General features: G+C 32.2%; 1 protein-coding gene across 2 annotated transcripts in view; it reads right to left on the bottom strand.

Annotated features, from left to right (window-relative positions):
* LOC129234531 (uncharacterized transmembrane protein DDB_G0289901-like) overlaps positions 1-17,302 on the bottom strand; it is a 224,433-nt gene that overhangs the window by 199,676 nt on the left and 7,455 nt on the right. The gene's annotated exons all lie outside the window — the stretch shown is intronic.

The raw sequence follows: 17,302 nt of genomic DNA, 5'->3' as shown, positions 1-17,302 counted from the left end.
AAATTTAAAGAAGCGTAAATTATACCAAGCGAAATTGCTAAGAAACCTGTGGACAAGATGGAAATCACAATACCTGATGAACTTAAGAACTGCTCACAATTTTAAGAACTCTCGCACAGGTACAGGACTGAAAGTAGGTGATGTGGTATTGTTAGAAGGAACCACAAAGAACAAACTTTTATGGACACTAGGTACTGTAAAGGAACTGTTTGAAGGTCGTGACGGACATGTTCGTGCATGTACTGTAAAAACTGCAAGTGGACTGTTTCGCAGACCAATAGACTTAGTTTATCCTCTCGAAGCAGTAAATGAGCCTCATGATTGACTTTAACATTTAAAATTTGTCATTTTTTTACTTTAATGCATATTAATATTTCATTTAAGATATTGTTGTATTTGTATTCCTGTAGTGAACTTCATGAAGTTCAGGTGGGGAGGATGTGGAAAATCTCGGTAAGTTTGCCTGAAGAGGGCGCTGGAGTAAGTTTTTATTGTCTTTCGAACAGTTGGCCTCGAACGAGGAAGATCGAAATAAGATTTGTGCATCTCTACACTCAAATGATATTTTATGTTGTGTAATGTTTGTGTCCGTGAATAAAATTCTAATTGTGCTGTTATCGACTATCGAACATTATCCACTGAACCACAATTGCACTATCGAACCTGTCGGACATTTCCATACAAGGTCTACTGGACATGAATTCAACGAAGGCGACAAGGTTTGGTTATGGAATCCCATCCGACGGAAAGGTCTTTCACCCAAATTGCAGTCGCATTGGGATGGACCCTACAAAGTCCTTAACCGATTGAATGACGTCGTAGTGAGGATCCAAAAATCACCTAATGCAAAACCTAGGGTTGTACATTATGATCGGTTAGCCCCATACTATGGCCATAGTTCATGAGTATTACGTAAACAACCATGGTTGATAACATAAAAGTTGTAGATAATTTTTGCTTTTAATGTTTAGTAATATTTCTTGTTATTATTGTGTTTTCTGTATCCGTTAGTTATTAATTAATGTGTATATTTGTAAACTTGTGATAGAAGTTTGGCACCCTTTCTGGGGATTGTACTGCCCGGGACGTGCAGTCCTTAGGAAGGGGGCAATGTTACAAATTCTGTAAATAGTAATTATTGTAGGAACGTAACCTGTAAATAGTTTCCCGTAATGAATATACAACCCCTTTTTCATATGGCTAAAGTATACGACCCCTATTTCCTTTTTGTTCATTGATAAAATTTGATAACGGTCTACGCATTTCGGGAAGCAGAAAGAATGTTGTGGAAACTTCTTCGATGTTTATAAAGGCGTCCTGCGTGATAAAAAGGAGAGTTTCGATTGAGATTTAGAACTGAGAGCGTATTTGCTCTGTTTATAGCGAGGCATTTCGCTGTGTTGTTTTCGTATTTGGAAGTAAATACGTGTGTAACCGTTAAGTTTACGGTGTTGAGTGATATTTGCTTAATTGCTGATGATTAATTTAGCAGTTGTTAACGATTTCTCCTATACATAGTGTAAATAAAGCTTCTGTGTTTTTATCAAGAACTGTGTCTTCATTTCAAGAAAGTGGAAGTCGCACGGAATCCGTTACAATATTATTTTATAGTATTTTAACTATAAAATATTATTTAATTAAGAAAATCATAGCTATTAAACATGAAAGTTTTGCTGAAAAATTCAGAACAATTTCTGTGTGGATTTCAAAGCAGTTGCTGATTGTTCTTAAAGCCATGATACAGTTGAAATAACATATTCATATTACATGCCGCCTCCATTAATATCATAGTTTTCTCAAGAAACTACGATATGATTTCTTTCATTTTGCATTTTTTATAAGCTGAAAAAGAAAAAGCTATTATTTCGCAAATAGCTTCCTAGATCAAAATAATTCTTTTAGGCACGCCTGCACATTTCTTGAAGAATGTTAGTTATTGATTCCATCAAAGAAAAATTAATGGACGAATTGCGATATTACGTTACCTTGAATTCAAAACCAGCGAGTTAAATGTATAAATGTATTCTGCCACTCTAGGACTCCAGTACGACATCTTTAGCAAACAAAAATACTATTATTCAAAATATGCTCTATGTTTGTTTTGTGTTCTATTTAATTAACTATGTAAAAAAAATGCTATAGAGAAGTCCATAATAGTGAATAAAGTAGTTTAATAAATTCATCCTTTTCGCGGGGGGGGGGGGGGGGGGGGCATGGGCCTCCTGCCCCTGCCCCATAAATCAACTACTGAGTACAACAGTAGTGAGCTAAAATAATTATGTCATAAATTATTTGTGGGCAACAGCTTGAACTTGTTCATGCAAAGCAGTATCATTTATATTACTAATGTCGGGACCGCCGTGACAAAGCGCGCGCTCCATTCGTCGCCGCGCGTTCTTTCTACCCGGGCCCGGAACACAGTTGAGTGAGTCACGCTAAGCGATCGAACGTTTTGCTTCGTTCGCTGACAATATACTCGATTGCAAGCTTTTTTTTCATTGAAAGAGCAAATTAAATTTTCTTAAAATGTGTTTACCCATGAATTGTTTTCCACAGATTAAAGTAAAAAGAAAAAAATAACAACTAATAATTTTGAAGCAAAATATTTTTTATTAAAAGTAAAATGGTGAAAATCTTCAAAATAAATTTTCTTGAAAACGTTGCTAAAAGCCTGATCATCCAAAAAAAAAAAAAGATTTTTCAACAGAAACAAATTATTAATTGCATATTATACATGACAATACTATGAAAATGTGTTTACCAATAAATAGACAAGGTATTTTTTTTATTGTTATCATTATTATCTTGTAATTTGAAAATCAATATACATTCCATCAAACGTTTAAGATAATATCGATACGTTTTCGAGCCTTTTAGTGGCAACTCTTAATTTCATTAAAATATGTAATATAAAATTAAAAAACAGAAACAAAGAAAGGTTGAAAATGATGTCATTTTTTGATAGGTCTTAAGATAAAAATATTTCTGTGTACAATTATTTTGCACTGAAAACATATCCCAACTAAGTAAGATTGAGTTGAATGGTTTTTCAAGAATATATATACTAAAGCATATTTATAAATTCAATAGATAGGTCAAATTTAGAGTTAAGACTTCCTTTTGAAAGACACATGAAAGGTTCTCATATCTCTTTCTCTATCACACAGTACTTATCAGAACAATTATTATTGTAAAATAACCACCATTAGTTCAAAAAGTAAAAATAGTAGGTTAAAAAGAGAAAAACATAGAAAACGTTATATACTCATGCATATAACCAAAATAAATAAATTAAATAATTGAATATTTTACTAAGGAAATAAGAGAAAAATTTAGCACTTTAAATTCATTCTCCTATAATTTAAACCAAATGTGCAGCTAAAGTTAAAAAAAAATTTTTTTTCTAAATATTCATTAAACATTGCTAATCAATTGTAGATGCACCGAATATTCAGTTGATATTTGGATTGGTATTACATTTTTACTTCCAAAATACCAATTCAATATTTTAAACTTATGAAATTACTTTTATTCACTTGTTTATCCATTCTAGAAAGATGGCATTTTAGAAAGTAATTAACATTAAAGTTATTCATGTAAAACTGAAAGATATTTGATGTTGTAGGTATAGCACTAGATTGTAAATTGAAGACACTATATAACTTGCAATATGCTGTCTGAGATCCAGCAATCGAATTCTTAGCTTTCCTTTTAAATAGTTGCACTGATTTTTTAACTTAATAAAAACAATGATAAACTGAACGTTTTTACTAATCTTTAATGCAAGTGCAAAGCTGAATTTAAAACATCGGAAGGATTCCTTTAAAAAAGCAATAGAGAGACTAACAACAAATTCAACCTGTAAGAAGTGTGAAACAACTGTCATACGCAAACATTAAAACATAACCTTAATAAAGGTTACTAAATCATTTGAAGTAACATTTCAGATCACTTACCTTTATTTCAGTTAATCATCAATTCATTGCTTACAGAAAGGTGAAAGGTCAAACATTTTCAGTAACGGTCGTTGGAAAACGTAAAGCAAAACATTGGATTGTTGATTTGAATCTCAATCGCTTAGACTGTAGCGCCACCTAGGTTTTTCTTAGTTGTTCCAGGCCCGGAAGGACCGAAGAAAGCGCGCATTTTTGTCACGGTGGTCCCACTAATGTGTATAGTTTTCTTATGGAAAATTATTCACTTCTAAAAAATAGCAAAACTAATAAGGTTTATCTAATAAGATTTTATTTTCAGCAGGACTCTTCCATGTTTTTTTTTTTTTTTTTACCAACACTTTTTTGTTTCTCATGACGATTTTACATTAAAAAATGCCTTTCATAAAACCTGATTTTTAAGGATACTACTAGTTCTTAAAAATTCAACGAACTGATAATAAAATGTAAACAGTTTTAAATCAATATTGAAAACAAAATAATAATTGAATTATTTGATAGCAATAGGAATTCAAATAAAAGAGTGCAGATTACATCTGTGACGAACTGTTATAAGTAGTAATAATGAATTGATAAATTAACAGATACTAGGATAAATCATATATATATATATTTTTATAAAAAGATTTTCACATCAAAATAAAAATTAAACAAAAACAGATTTTTTCCGGGCAAAAAAAAAAAAAAAAAAATCTTCACGTAATTATATAACTTGGCTTGAGTAACATGTTACTATAATCTCAAAGAAGCTTATTTTTTTTAAATGAATAATTTCATACTTTTAATATCTTAATTTTTATGCGCAAAATAGATAAATAATTAACTTGGCAACGCACTGAAACTCATGGCTATGACACAATTAAAAGCAAACGACATGTTCTTAAAATAATTTTGCCACAGTTATTGAGACATTTTGAAACTAACTAAACAATAGAAAATTTACATTAAAAATAAAATAATAAGTGTATTTAAATTTTGACGGCTTTGTTATCTTAAACTCAGAAAAATCAGTTTTAAAAACAGGGCAAATATTTTACTACTGCTAGCAATTTATTAAGTGCCGTTACATAGTTGAGCTTTACAATGTTTGAAGGAACTATTTATGATGATTTTAGTGAGTGTCCTTATTATCCCATGAAAATTAACAAACCATCAGACAGTTTCATGAAAAGTAAAAAATATTACAATTTCAACAAGAGTTTCAAAAAGTATCTGAAATTGCACAGCAGCATTGATGAAAACATTTAAAATACATAAATAATATTTCAATGTATTTCGATACAGTAATTTTGAACTGTTAGAACATCTTAATGCACTACACTAAGACATCTTCACACTAAAGATTGCGTTTGATGAAAAATACGAATAGCAAATAGAAAATATCTAGTATTCCTCACAGTGAAATCACACAGGCAACGACACGAAATGGCGGACTGAACCCACGTGACTGCCCGCCTCGAATCGCAGTCGAAAGCGGCGCGCAGTGCATGGATCAAAGTGTGTCGCCACTTAAGAGACGGATCCAGGTCTTTAGACAGGTGGTCTTTCCGGGGATCAACACAATAGCTCTAGGTTTGTCATATTTGGGGGAGGTTTACCACATTAGTGGCAGTTGGGAATACACCGATTTTTATTGCTTTAAATTTCTTTCAGGAAAAAAAATGGAAAAAAATTAATCAAACAAATTAGAGGTAAGTGATAGGTTTGTGATGATAATACCAGTGACGGTCGCACATTTAGTATACTCTTACAGAATTTATCTGTTAGAATGAGTGAATATTTCCAAAGTTAGATGCGTAAAATCACCGTTCGAGAGGATAAAAACTGTACTACTACTTCTGTTCAATTGTTTTCAAATTTAGAGATTTTGCTCAAAATAAATATATTTTCTGAAATGTCCTAAATATATTGGCTTAAAAGAACAGATTTCCAAAATAAAATTATATAAAGCGGGTTTTTAAAAATAGTCACTGAAACATGGTCATAATTAGAAATACTTGAAATAAAAATTAAAGTTTAAAGGCGGGGGGAGGGGGGGGGGGAGAGAGCACGAATATAATCTTCGATATGTACAATCATTACGCCGTTTAAAATGTAAGAATATGTGTTACTACTTTTCTTCATTTATTTTAAGACATTATCAAAAACGTAGGCGTTGTCTTCTAAAACCAATAGAAAATACACATTTGAAAACTTTTTCGTAATTTAAGAGATTTATAGAAAGAATACTACTTTTTCCTGAAAAGTTAAGGTTGAAGAATTGTTTTTAGGAATAAAATAGTATAATGTTTATGTATGCATTTCAAATGAACAGTAACCGAAATATGCTCATAACTAGAAACGCGTGCAAAACTAACTTCGGGGGGGGGGGGGGGGGTGGCTGTTAAGGGGCTAAAAAGGGAGGGGGACTGTTAAATAATACTCCTTCCCTTTAGTACTAATTATGAACAAAAAATCAGCATATTCTTAATTTCTTCCGATAGAAAACTTTTATTTACTGGTGTAAGAAGAAAGCTTCTAGTGCGTTAGCAAGTTGGTGCTTGTCGTCTTGTAGTGCGTTCTATGCGTAAACTTAACTGCATCTACAGTGGCTCCCAAAAGTCTTCGTACACCTACGACTTTCAACGAAATAGGCCCCAAATCATTGGTTAGAATTAATATTTCGGAATAGGTATTTAATTATATGATCTATGATCAATTTTTAACAAAACTGCATGAAAAGTTTTCAAAAAATGTTAAAACTTAATTTTTTAAAAACTAAAAACCGAAAAGTGCCCGAAATTTTATCTCACAAAAGTCTTCGTACACTTTATAAAATGTCTATATATTATTGAATAATCTAACTTTTGATTAAGTTATTAATTAGTAGAATATCATACAGTATTCATAAAACCTTTTAAACGTCTGGGAATAGACTTCATTATTTTTCTTTCTTTTTTAGCGTAATTTCTGAGTAAGTGTTCTACCACACTTCGGGTATTACTATTTCTAGCTCTATTTTCGTTTTAAAGTCCTATTTTCGTAATCTAGCCTCCAGATATCTCTAAATCGTTACATTAAGTTACAATCTGGAGATTGAGGTGGTATTTTCTAAACTTTAGGACAATTTTCGAGGCACTAGACGCAAACGTTGAAAACAGTGTGCTTCTTATCGTTATCTTGATAAAAAACAAAGTTGTTTCCAATAACCAAATTTTTGGCTAAGAGTTCAAAATTGGTTTTCAGAATATTTAAAGGAACAACATGATTCATTTCTCCATCAAAAAATTACAAACTACCAAGTCCTGATGCTGATATGCACACTCACACTAAAACACCTTCATCGTCCTGATTAACTGATCCAACTGAGTTCTTAAGATTAAGTTCCTAATTTTTTCTTCTACTTACAGTTGTACAAAAATTTAACCAAAAATGTTGAATTACTTTTTATCTGTAAGTAAGACATGATTCTAAACTGTTTTTAGCTTATTTATCATTGATTTTGGGATAAAAACCGTAAGCTTTCTGTTTCTCGCACGACCAAGAAAATATCTGCGGGAAGAGGTCCCATTTAATCCAGCTAATCAAAAAACTTGGCAAACAATTTTAGGTGAAAATTAAATGTAAAATGTTTCATTTAACTCTGCAGAAACTTTTACAGTACTCAAATGTGTATTTTTCATAAATTTTTTAACTTTAAATCTACGATCACGTTTTGTCAACTTTGCCGGTTGACCGTTTCTTACCTTGTTTTCTGTCCGATTCCTTTCTTTAAAGCATTTTATCAAGCACTTTACTATACAAACAAATAAATTTACTAATTTAGAGACATTTCAAACCAATTTACCACTACTGTGGGAAAAAAATTCAAATTTGAATGGAGTTTGCGGTTTTTTTACGAATGCCAGCCATTTTGTAGTAATAAGCAATATATTATGGAATAAATAAACAAAAAAATTAAAGCCAAATGACTTATAAGGGTCAACACAATGCAAAAATACTAATTAAACGGCATATGATAATTTAAATCATGAATTTATTCGAAAATATCTGAGTGTACGATGACTTTTGTGGCGTGTTATTTCTCTGTCTCTTCGTTTTCTGACCCATTTCAAAAAGAAGATTCGTCAATATTTTGAAAAAAAAAACAATGGGTTATATTTAGAATGACATAGGAATGATGTGAAAAAATATTGGACTTTATATTCGAATTCAGTTTTGAGTTATTTTGGTTTTACTAAAAAATTTCAAAGTGTACGAACACTTTTGGGAGCCACTGTATATACATAAATGTCTACTTCTGTATGTATGTCTTGGGTAATCCTCAAAACTGCTGGACGGATTTAAAAAAAATTTTCACCACAGATTTTTTCACATTATCAAGAAGCAACTTAGGCTATAATTTATTATCAAAAAACTTAGTTTAAGAAAGTTATGATGGAAAACAGTAAATTTCCTGTAGTTTCACCATTCGATGATTAACTATAAAACCTATTGTTACAAAAATTCGTTGCCTAACAACAGCAATATTAAAAGTAATCATAATGAAAATTTTGATTCTAGGCTTCTCTGGAGCAAGCATGACATTTATTGTTCTCTTAGGAATTGTATCCTCGTCTATATACATAAATGGCTACTTCTGTATTTATGTACGTCCGAGGTAAACTTCAAAACTTCTGGACAGATTTTAACCATTTTTTCACCATAGATAGCTACATTATCAGGAAGCACCTTAGGCTATAATTTATTACTAAAAACTTAGTTTTAAAAAGTTATGATGGAAAACAGTAAATTTCATGTAATTACCCTATTGAATGACTAAATAAAACCCATTGTTACAAAAATTACGTAAATTAAAAACGAGCTGATGTGTGCATCACATGACTTCCTTTTACTCCAATTTAATGTCATTTCCATATTACTGGCAATTTTAATGTGATTCAATAGTTTTCTCTCTAAATATCATCAACAATGGCCAAATTGAAATCGCATTTAAAAAAAAAAAATCTCCAAGTTTTTCGACAAGTTGGCGACAAAACTTGGCGACCAAAAGACTAAGTGTCCATCAAATTATAACAACGCTTGAGTTTACATCGAAATTAACAATGATTCCCCCCCCCACCCAAAAAGGGGCAAAAGACCCCTTTAGAAGCATCCGAATGCAAGCAAAAGGGGAGGTGCACAACTAGACCCCACTAAGAGTCTACGTACCAAATTTTGATTTTCTAGGACATACAGTTCTTGAGTTATGCGACATACATACGCACATACGCACATCCGCTTATCCGCACATACAAACATACAGACGTTACGAGAAAACTCGATGTAATTAATTCGGGAATCGTCAAAATGGATATTCCGCGTGTTTATACATTCGTAGGCACTTATTCACGTGTAGTTGAGTCGGAAAAAAAAAAAAAAAACTCAACATTCATTTGGGGGTGAGCAAAATGGAAATTAAGGTCGATTTTTGAGTGAAAATTTTTTCGCGAATACAATACTTCCTTTTTTTTTTTTTTTTGTAAAAGGAAGTAAAAAGAAGAAAAATGGAACAAATATTCATATCATTTTTAGAGCATTTTTTTTTCTTCAGCTTTTAATGAATATTTTAAGTATTTTTAGTGCATGCATTTCTCCATGATTTTTAGTGCACATAACCCGGGCCCTAATCATTTTCCTTGTCGTTTTTCCTGTGAGAGTTATTTTTCATCACTATTTGGAATTTTTATTTTATTACATGTTACTGTCAGTTTTAGGAATTCTAAGACAATCTAATGAAACAAATTTCGATTTTCGAAAGGAGCAATTCAATGAATATTTGTTTCTGTAAATGTGATCAATTTTAAATAAAATTTATTACATGATACTCATGCTTCGTTGCGTGTTTTATAAATTTAAAAGTTTCTTATGCATTTACAGCAGGGTTCGTTGATTTATATCAGCTTGATTTAAATCGTGATTAAAATCATGATTTAAATCAAGTGATTTTAAAAAAAATCATTGATTTTAATCAATTGAGTTTTTTAACAAAATAATTAATTAAAATCAGTTGATTTTACTTTTATAAATTAATTTTGCATTTTTAGAATGTATTGCTCTAAATTTAGCTACACTGCATTATACTATCTTATTGTAACAGATTTTCACTCTATTGCTTTTGCTCCAAAATTACAGTTTAGAACAAAATAAAAAATTTGGAGTTTTTCTTATGTACCATGATTAATATAAATCAGAAAAGTAATTGTTCAACATATTATTTTATACTGAAAACGTACATGATAATGGAAACCTCATCTTTAAGCAAAGCATAAAACAAAATCACATCTTATCTAAGCATTGTACTTAGTTATAAAGCTTAAAATATTATTGAATAGTTAGAGATCTTATCTTAATTTTAAAAGTAAGTTAACTAGTTGACCCGTGCGGAACTTCGCACTGTGCTTCGAATCGTTTCATAAGGCACTTCGCTCTTTAAAAATTTCAAAGAAAGAACATTTTGAAGAAGAACCGAAAAAAGTAAACTGAAAAAAGTAAGCGCGCAAGAGAAGGCATGTAATTTGGAGACATCGTAACAAAACCACGTTAAATACAACTTTGTGATAATTTGATCATCGCTCACCTTTTGGTTGTACGTATTTTCAATGTAAACATAAATATCATTAAAAGTGTGGCTGAGTGACTCGTGAAAAAGCAGTAATTGTGCATGGGAAAAACAGGTTGTGGCAAATAGAGTCCTTCCCATGTGAGCTTCTGAAGGAAAAAAAAGAAACGTTAAAGAGATATTTTTTTGCATGGATTCGAACTGGCGCCATTCTGATTAACAGCACGTCACTCCAACAAACCTAGCAATTGCGCCTTCCTTTTCGAATGCTATTCATTGAAGGAATGCGTAACAAAAAACAGCAAAAAAGCTTTTTGCCAAAAAAAAGTAAGATCATGCACTGTTAAAAATTCAGGAAGATTTTCTGGTAATTGTTACTGTAAAATGGCGGGATAACGCATCGCTTATTTTTACGGTAATTTTTACCGGAGAAATAAGCGATTCCAGCGCCAATTGGTTGCTGCGGCCTACCAAGGAAACCGTAAAATTTTACAGTAACATTTGATTTTTACGGTAATAGTTACTGGCAACATGGATGCCAGTAACAATTACCGTAAATTTTCCGGAAAATTTTTAACAGTGTGCGTCTATGTTTTGTCATTAGCCAGCATGATACGATTTAAAATTATTTGTAAAACAGGGAATTTGTTTAAAGAATGAGGAATATCTCACGTAGCGATTGAAACAAACATTATAGAGAAGTAATAAATTAGATTGAAAATAAGTGTTTTTATTTTTGAATATTGAACAATTTCCCATGGCAGGCTGCTTTAACCGTTACGGCTTAAATGCCGGCACATGTTTTTCTTTTAATCGAACACTTAAAATTCAAAATTAAAACCAATTGAACTGAGTCCGTTTTTTAAGTGTAATTTTTCGAACGTAGACAAAATGAATTTTTTTTTCAGCCGAAAGAAGAGGAGTAGAAAATGATTTCTTACTAATGAAGTTGATAATAGTTTTAATGTTTTATGTCGCACTCGAATAAATAATTAAAGGCTTACTGGGTGATACTCGTAATTTCAATTTGGCGTGGTATTTTTTCATTTGTACAAAAGTTTGAACACTGATATTAGAAAAATCTACATTTCAGCATGCAATAAAAATGTTTTTCTGCACAAAAATGATTCCCTTGAGGTAAATCTTATACTTTTTTAAACTTTCATTATGCTTAGTGTTCTGGACGCAGTCAAAGCTTTTTTTTATAAAAAAGGAAGTACACCCTTCGATTAACAGTCAAATTATCTGAATGATAACTGTAGCCTGCGCATAAAGGAGTCGAAATACCAAGTAGCATTCCCATTGCATTTATTTTATTACGTGTGTTATTTGTTGTATGTTATGAGCACATGTAATGCGTAATATTAATCAAAATTTGCAATTATGTCGGACAGACCGGGCTTGCCCAAAGTTCAGATAGTTTATAGCCGAACGCGATACAGAAAAAAAATTTAAAAATTTAACCGAACTAAGTCCAGTGCTTTTAAGCTTTATTTAAAAAAAAAAACCCGCGGGTTAATTTTATTTATTTATTTATTTTTTTGCCGAAAGCGACGCAAAAAAATTGGAAAATTGTATTAGAACTTTGCTTTAAAAAAAAAACAGCATAAGAACTACTGGCTGCATCACGTTTTTGCAACAGCTAAGGGAGTTTCCGAAAACTTGATCTTTAGACCGTAAGTCTATTTTTCGTCATTAGCCGGCCTGATCAGTTTTAAAATGAGGGGGAATTTCTTCAAGAGATAAGAAAGATCTCGCATGCTGACAGAAAAATGATCCATAGAAATAATATATAAGATAAGATATTGAAGTGAAGTGTTTTTATTTTTGAAATTTGGCTTAGATGGCAGCACGTGTTCATCATTTAACAGCACGGTTAAATTAGAAAATAATTTGAAACTAAGTTCTTTTTAAGCGTAGCTTTTCGAAAGTAGTAAAAATGTGATGGGCTATTTGTTTTTTTTTTTTTTTGCAGAAAGAAGGAAAAAAATATATTTTACCCTTCGATTTGAGGTAGTAATTTCTTTTATTTGTAGAAAGAGTCAAAAACTCATTAGAAGAATCTTTATTTCAATATACGATTTATTATTTTTCTCTGAACAAAAAACAATTCCATTGTAATCTGAAATCTTAAACCTGATACTTATATTTTCGCTTACATTATGCTTTAATTTTCAGACCGGAGCCAAGGCTTTTTTTTTTAAAAAAAGCCTTACAATTAAGAATCAATTTAGCTCCATGTTGCATAAAGTTTTCATAACATCAAGGAGCGTTTCCATCTCATTTATTGTATTCCCTCATATTTTTTATTTACTGTTTTCATATGTTTATGTAATGCGCGATATTCCTCTAATTTTTTGATGCAGATTGTCCGGACACGGGCCCGAACACTCATTCCCAGGGTTAACAGTCGAACGCTCTGCCGATCGAGCTATTCAGCTCTGTCGGGCACAGTGCAAGTATAGTGCCTAGAAAAAGTAGTGTGCCTACCGGCGCTTTTTTCCCCGCGATTCTTGAAGACAAATTTTATGAAAACCGCTAGAGGGCAGTGCGGTCAGAGTGCACGTTCAATTTCGCGGTGTTTACATTAGTAGACGCGGGACTTAGTACAATTTAGCTTCGCGTTTCTCTTTTTTACCTTCATTTCTTGAATATTTCATGAAAGAGCGTTTAAGGCTTTTAATGGAGGCATCAAAGTTGAACATTAGAAGAAGTAAAGCTTTATCTTGATTCGTACTAGGGTGCAAAAATGGGTACAAAACATGCAAGGAAAATGTTTCGCTTTTTAAAGCTCCAGCAGATAAAGAAAAACTAAAGAAGTGGAACTCGTTAATTCCCAGGTTAGATAAAGTTTTTGATGAATATTGCTCAATCTGTGCTCTACATTTCGAAAAACATTTTATTGAAACGCATTTTAAGCATATTATAAATGCTGAGGAAGTTTTGATTCCTCGGGAAAAAACTTTTTTGAAAGATGATGCAATTCCGACAATTTTCCCAAATCTGCCAACATACTTTACTAAAAAATTACCAAAGAAAAGGTCCATCAGGAATTATGCAGTTAAGAAAAATGTTCCCTGTTTGAAAAAAATAAAACTAACCGCAGATGAAACTGAAATAACCACGTATAAATCTATTATAAATGAAATTGTTCATATTAATTTGCCTAACGAATATTGGGTTTGTATGAAATTTAAGAAATCTTCAAATATTGTAGTTTTAAATATAATGAAAATTATGTGGAAAGGCTTTAAAATCTTATATATCGACAACTGGAAAACATTTTTTGCATCCAAAAACATGCATCACAATGTTCTTTTGATCGCTACTTATTTAGATTTTTTAATTGTAACACTGTCATGTTGTTTCCTGATTAAGGGTAGGGAGATTCAGAAGCTGCGCGTCCTTTTAAAAGAACATTTTAAAGCTTTTCTCCTTTGTCCATAAGCAATGTTAGACAAAGGAGAGGGACGAGGAGGTTCCCCATTTGTTTTTAGTTTTTAAGGATACATTTCTTTCGCTATTTTACATCTGAGATAAAAGATAAAAATACATTTTTTTTTTTGACAGTGATAATGTCAGATTCGAAAACTACTTCTATTTCGATAATTATTGTCAACAAAACCGTTTGCTGACAGGTTCTAAAGAACGTTATAAAAAAAAGCAAGCTAGCAGTTTGACGTTGATTAGTATTACCGAAAATTCAACAAATAATCTAGCCAGCTGTTTTCCAACTGCAGTTATTTGCAAATTAGTTTATAGTTATATATGTGATCGGAGCAAGTGGTCCTATTATTTTTTTTTTAATGTAAGGAAAGTCCTTGAAAATTAAAAGGAAACAGGTCGGAGTCGATAAGTTTTCAAGCGACTCCGACTCTACGACTCAGACTGAGAAGCCCTGATTATATGCTTCAAGAATTTAGAAACAGTTTTATTTTGAAACTAGCGGTACCCGCACGGCTTTGCCCGTAGTAGAAAATTAAAAGGTCATTTGATTAGCCTGTATATTTACAAATAATGGATGATGAATTTCTCGCCAATTGGCTATGTTCATTCGCTCTTCCCATGTTACAATTCCACGTCATGATAATTTCGTAACTTACTCGTCCTTCTTATGATAATTTTGCTCCCGGAAAATGTTCCTAAAATCAAAATAGAAAAAGAACAAAATTGAATTTTCGAAAAGTCACTTCGAGGTGCACACCCCCAAGCTACAAACTTTGTTCCGAATTTCATGAAAATCGGTCGAACGGTCTAGGCGCTATGCGCGTCACAGAGATCCAGACAGAAATCCAGACAGAGAGACTTTCAGCTTTATTATTAGTAGAGAATTAAGAGACGCGCAGTTATTGAATACTTATAGTCTACTATTTTCATTGAAGATAAATTAGCAGTAGGTAATTTTATATGCTTCAAAAAATAAATGAACACCCATGTGACAAATAACACTTATTAAAGAATTCGTCTTTTGCGCTGAAATAAGTTCAATCCGGAAAACGGGGCTTTTAAACTGAGAAATCAGCATGCAATCGCTGATTTAAAACGAGTCTGATTGAGGAGCATAACGAACTCCTCGAGCGCAGCGCCATCTGGGTTTTCCTCAGATCCGACCTCACTTTTTCTTCGTCGATCGGCACACTACTCTTTCTAGGCACTATAGTGCAAGTTAAAGTTATAAATTTAACCGGAAACCTCATTCTGGTTCTTTAAAACATGTTTTTTTTTTTTGACAGAAAAAAACAATTTTTTGAACGTGGGTCTATTTTTTGTCATTAGCCTGTACGATAAGCTTTAAAATAAGGTTTAAATCAAAGAAATTGATCAAGAACTGAGGAAGATCGCGCGTGGGAACAAAAAACAGGCTACATAAAAAATATATAAGGATGGATTCATCTATTGTATGAAATATATTATGTTCATAAATGGTAAAATAATTAATATCTAAAAATTTTTGAACAATTGGTTTTAGATTTTTGGTACATTTTTTTACAAACTTTTTTTCTTCTGAGACGCGCTGCGGATCCCAAGTTCCTCTTCCAGATCTCACCAGCAGAATGTTGTGATCAGTTCTGGATTTGGCTATCAAGAGAACAACCTGGAGGACTTCCTCTCAAATAATACCTACCGAAGAATTTTGCCATCAGATGACAGCAATCTTCGCAGTATCAACGTCATCATCACCTAAAGCTCGGAGCGTATTTTTCTCGTTTTTCAACAGCTTCATCTTTAGCGGATATGTCAGCTGACTTATTATGAAAGTTGGACAGAAACCTTCTTGTTTGGCCGTAGTTTCAATTTTCTAACTGACATTAATGTCCACATGGTTTATACAGTGGTCACTTTTTGCCAAACAGTTTTGTAGACTAGGTATCCTCAGGAACAACAAATTCAAATTTAATTAAATCAATGTCGTTATCAATTTCCTGGAACAGTATGTATAGTAGGGTGGGCCGAAAAAACTTTTTTTGGAAATATGTTTTTGGATAGTGCGGAAAAGTTGCTATATGGGCCCGTTATTACCCATAAAAAATTTCGCTAAATTTGTTTAATATTTAGCCGGCGCTATTTGACCTCGAAAAATTGAAAAAAAGGGGCAAAAATGCACTAAAAAAAAAAAAAAAGTGGGGTGGGGGGTCGAAAATAAAAGTTTGAAGCTATTTTCAGCAAACATTAGAAGTATCTGTCAGTGAATTATTTGAAATCCTCAAAGACTTTTATACATTTCGTAGAATATTTAGCTGCGCTCCTTTAAGACTGAAACATTGGAAAAATGGAAAAAAAAAAAAAAAAAAAAAATTAAAAGTAGTTTCGAAATAAGTAAGTACTGAAATGTTACGCAATACGTTACTTAGAAAAAACAGTGAAAATTCAATCAATTTTATGCGACATTTGTACGCTAATTTTAAAAAATGCACACACTCAAATAAAAAATAGTTACATAAGATGCTAATTTTTTAATCTTCGGTTCCAATTGTTTCTCCTGAATAATAAACGGTGCTCAACTACTTCTATTATTCCTAAGATTATTTTATAACTATTTTATATATATTTGACAAATAGAGCCCTTGAGTATTAAAAAAATGGGAATCCTCTGAAGTCCTTTAAACTGATTAATGAATTGAACGCAATTATTCTTCTTTTTCTCAAGCCATTTCTTCCTCTCGACTTTATGACCCACTTAAGAGACAAAACCCCCCGACAAGAAATGCTGTAATTCTACACCTCCACAGCTGGGAATTAAGCAATTAAAGAGGTCCTCTCTTGTGTCCAATGTCCACAATGAGTTGCCACTGAGATATCTTATACTGGAATTGGACGGTTGCACAAAGTGGCTGCATTCATATTCTGGAGCTATCGAACAACTTCTTAGAGATTGTGAAAAAAAATGGGGGGGTCAAATTTGATAAAATTTACTGCAATCTTCTGGTTTTGGACATAGAAGATATAAAAAATTTAAGTAATGAACAACAATATTTGTATAGAATCTGTCTTGCCGTAAAAGATGGTAGTTGTCCTTCAAGCGTGGCTGACAGTAGCCCAGGCAAACTCAGTCAGTCATGCGCGATGGCTGACAACTACAAACCGTTTGTTACGCTTGTATATAGGCACTCCAACTCCATCAGAAAACCTTACAATTCTTGTAAAGTATGTAATTTTAGTTTATGCTCCAATGTGGTTTGAAATAAAAATGAAATCGAACTGCCAGTACCGCGCCCAACATTTTTGGAAAATGATTTCTCTTGCAAGGCAGTTTCCAGACAACGTTAAG

Source organism: Uloborus diversus, chromosome 1, assembly GCF_026930045.1.
Source record: "Uloborus diversus isolate 005 chromosome 1, Udiv.v.3.1, whole genome shotgun sequence".
In the NCBI taxonomy this organism is placed as follows: domain Eukaryota; kingdom Metazoa; phylum Arthropoda; class Arachnida; order Araneae; family Uloboridae; genus Uloborus; species Uloborus diversus.
Note: the sequence above shows the minus strand (reverse complement) of the source record. Positions and strands in the feature narration are given on the sequence as shown.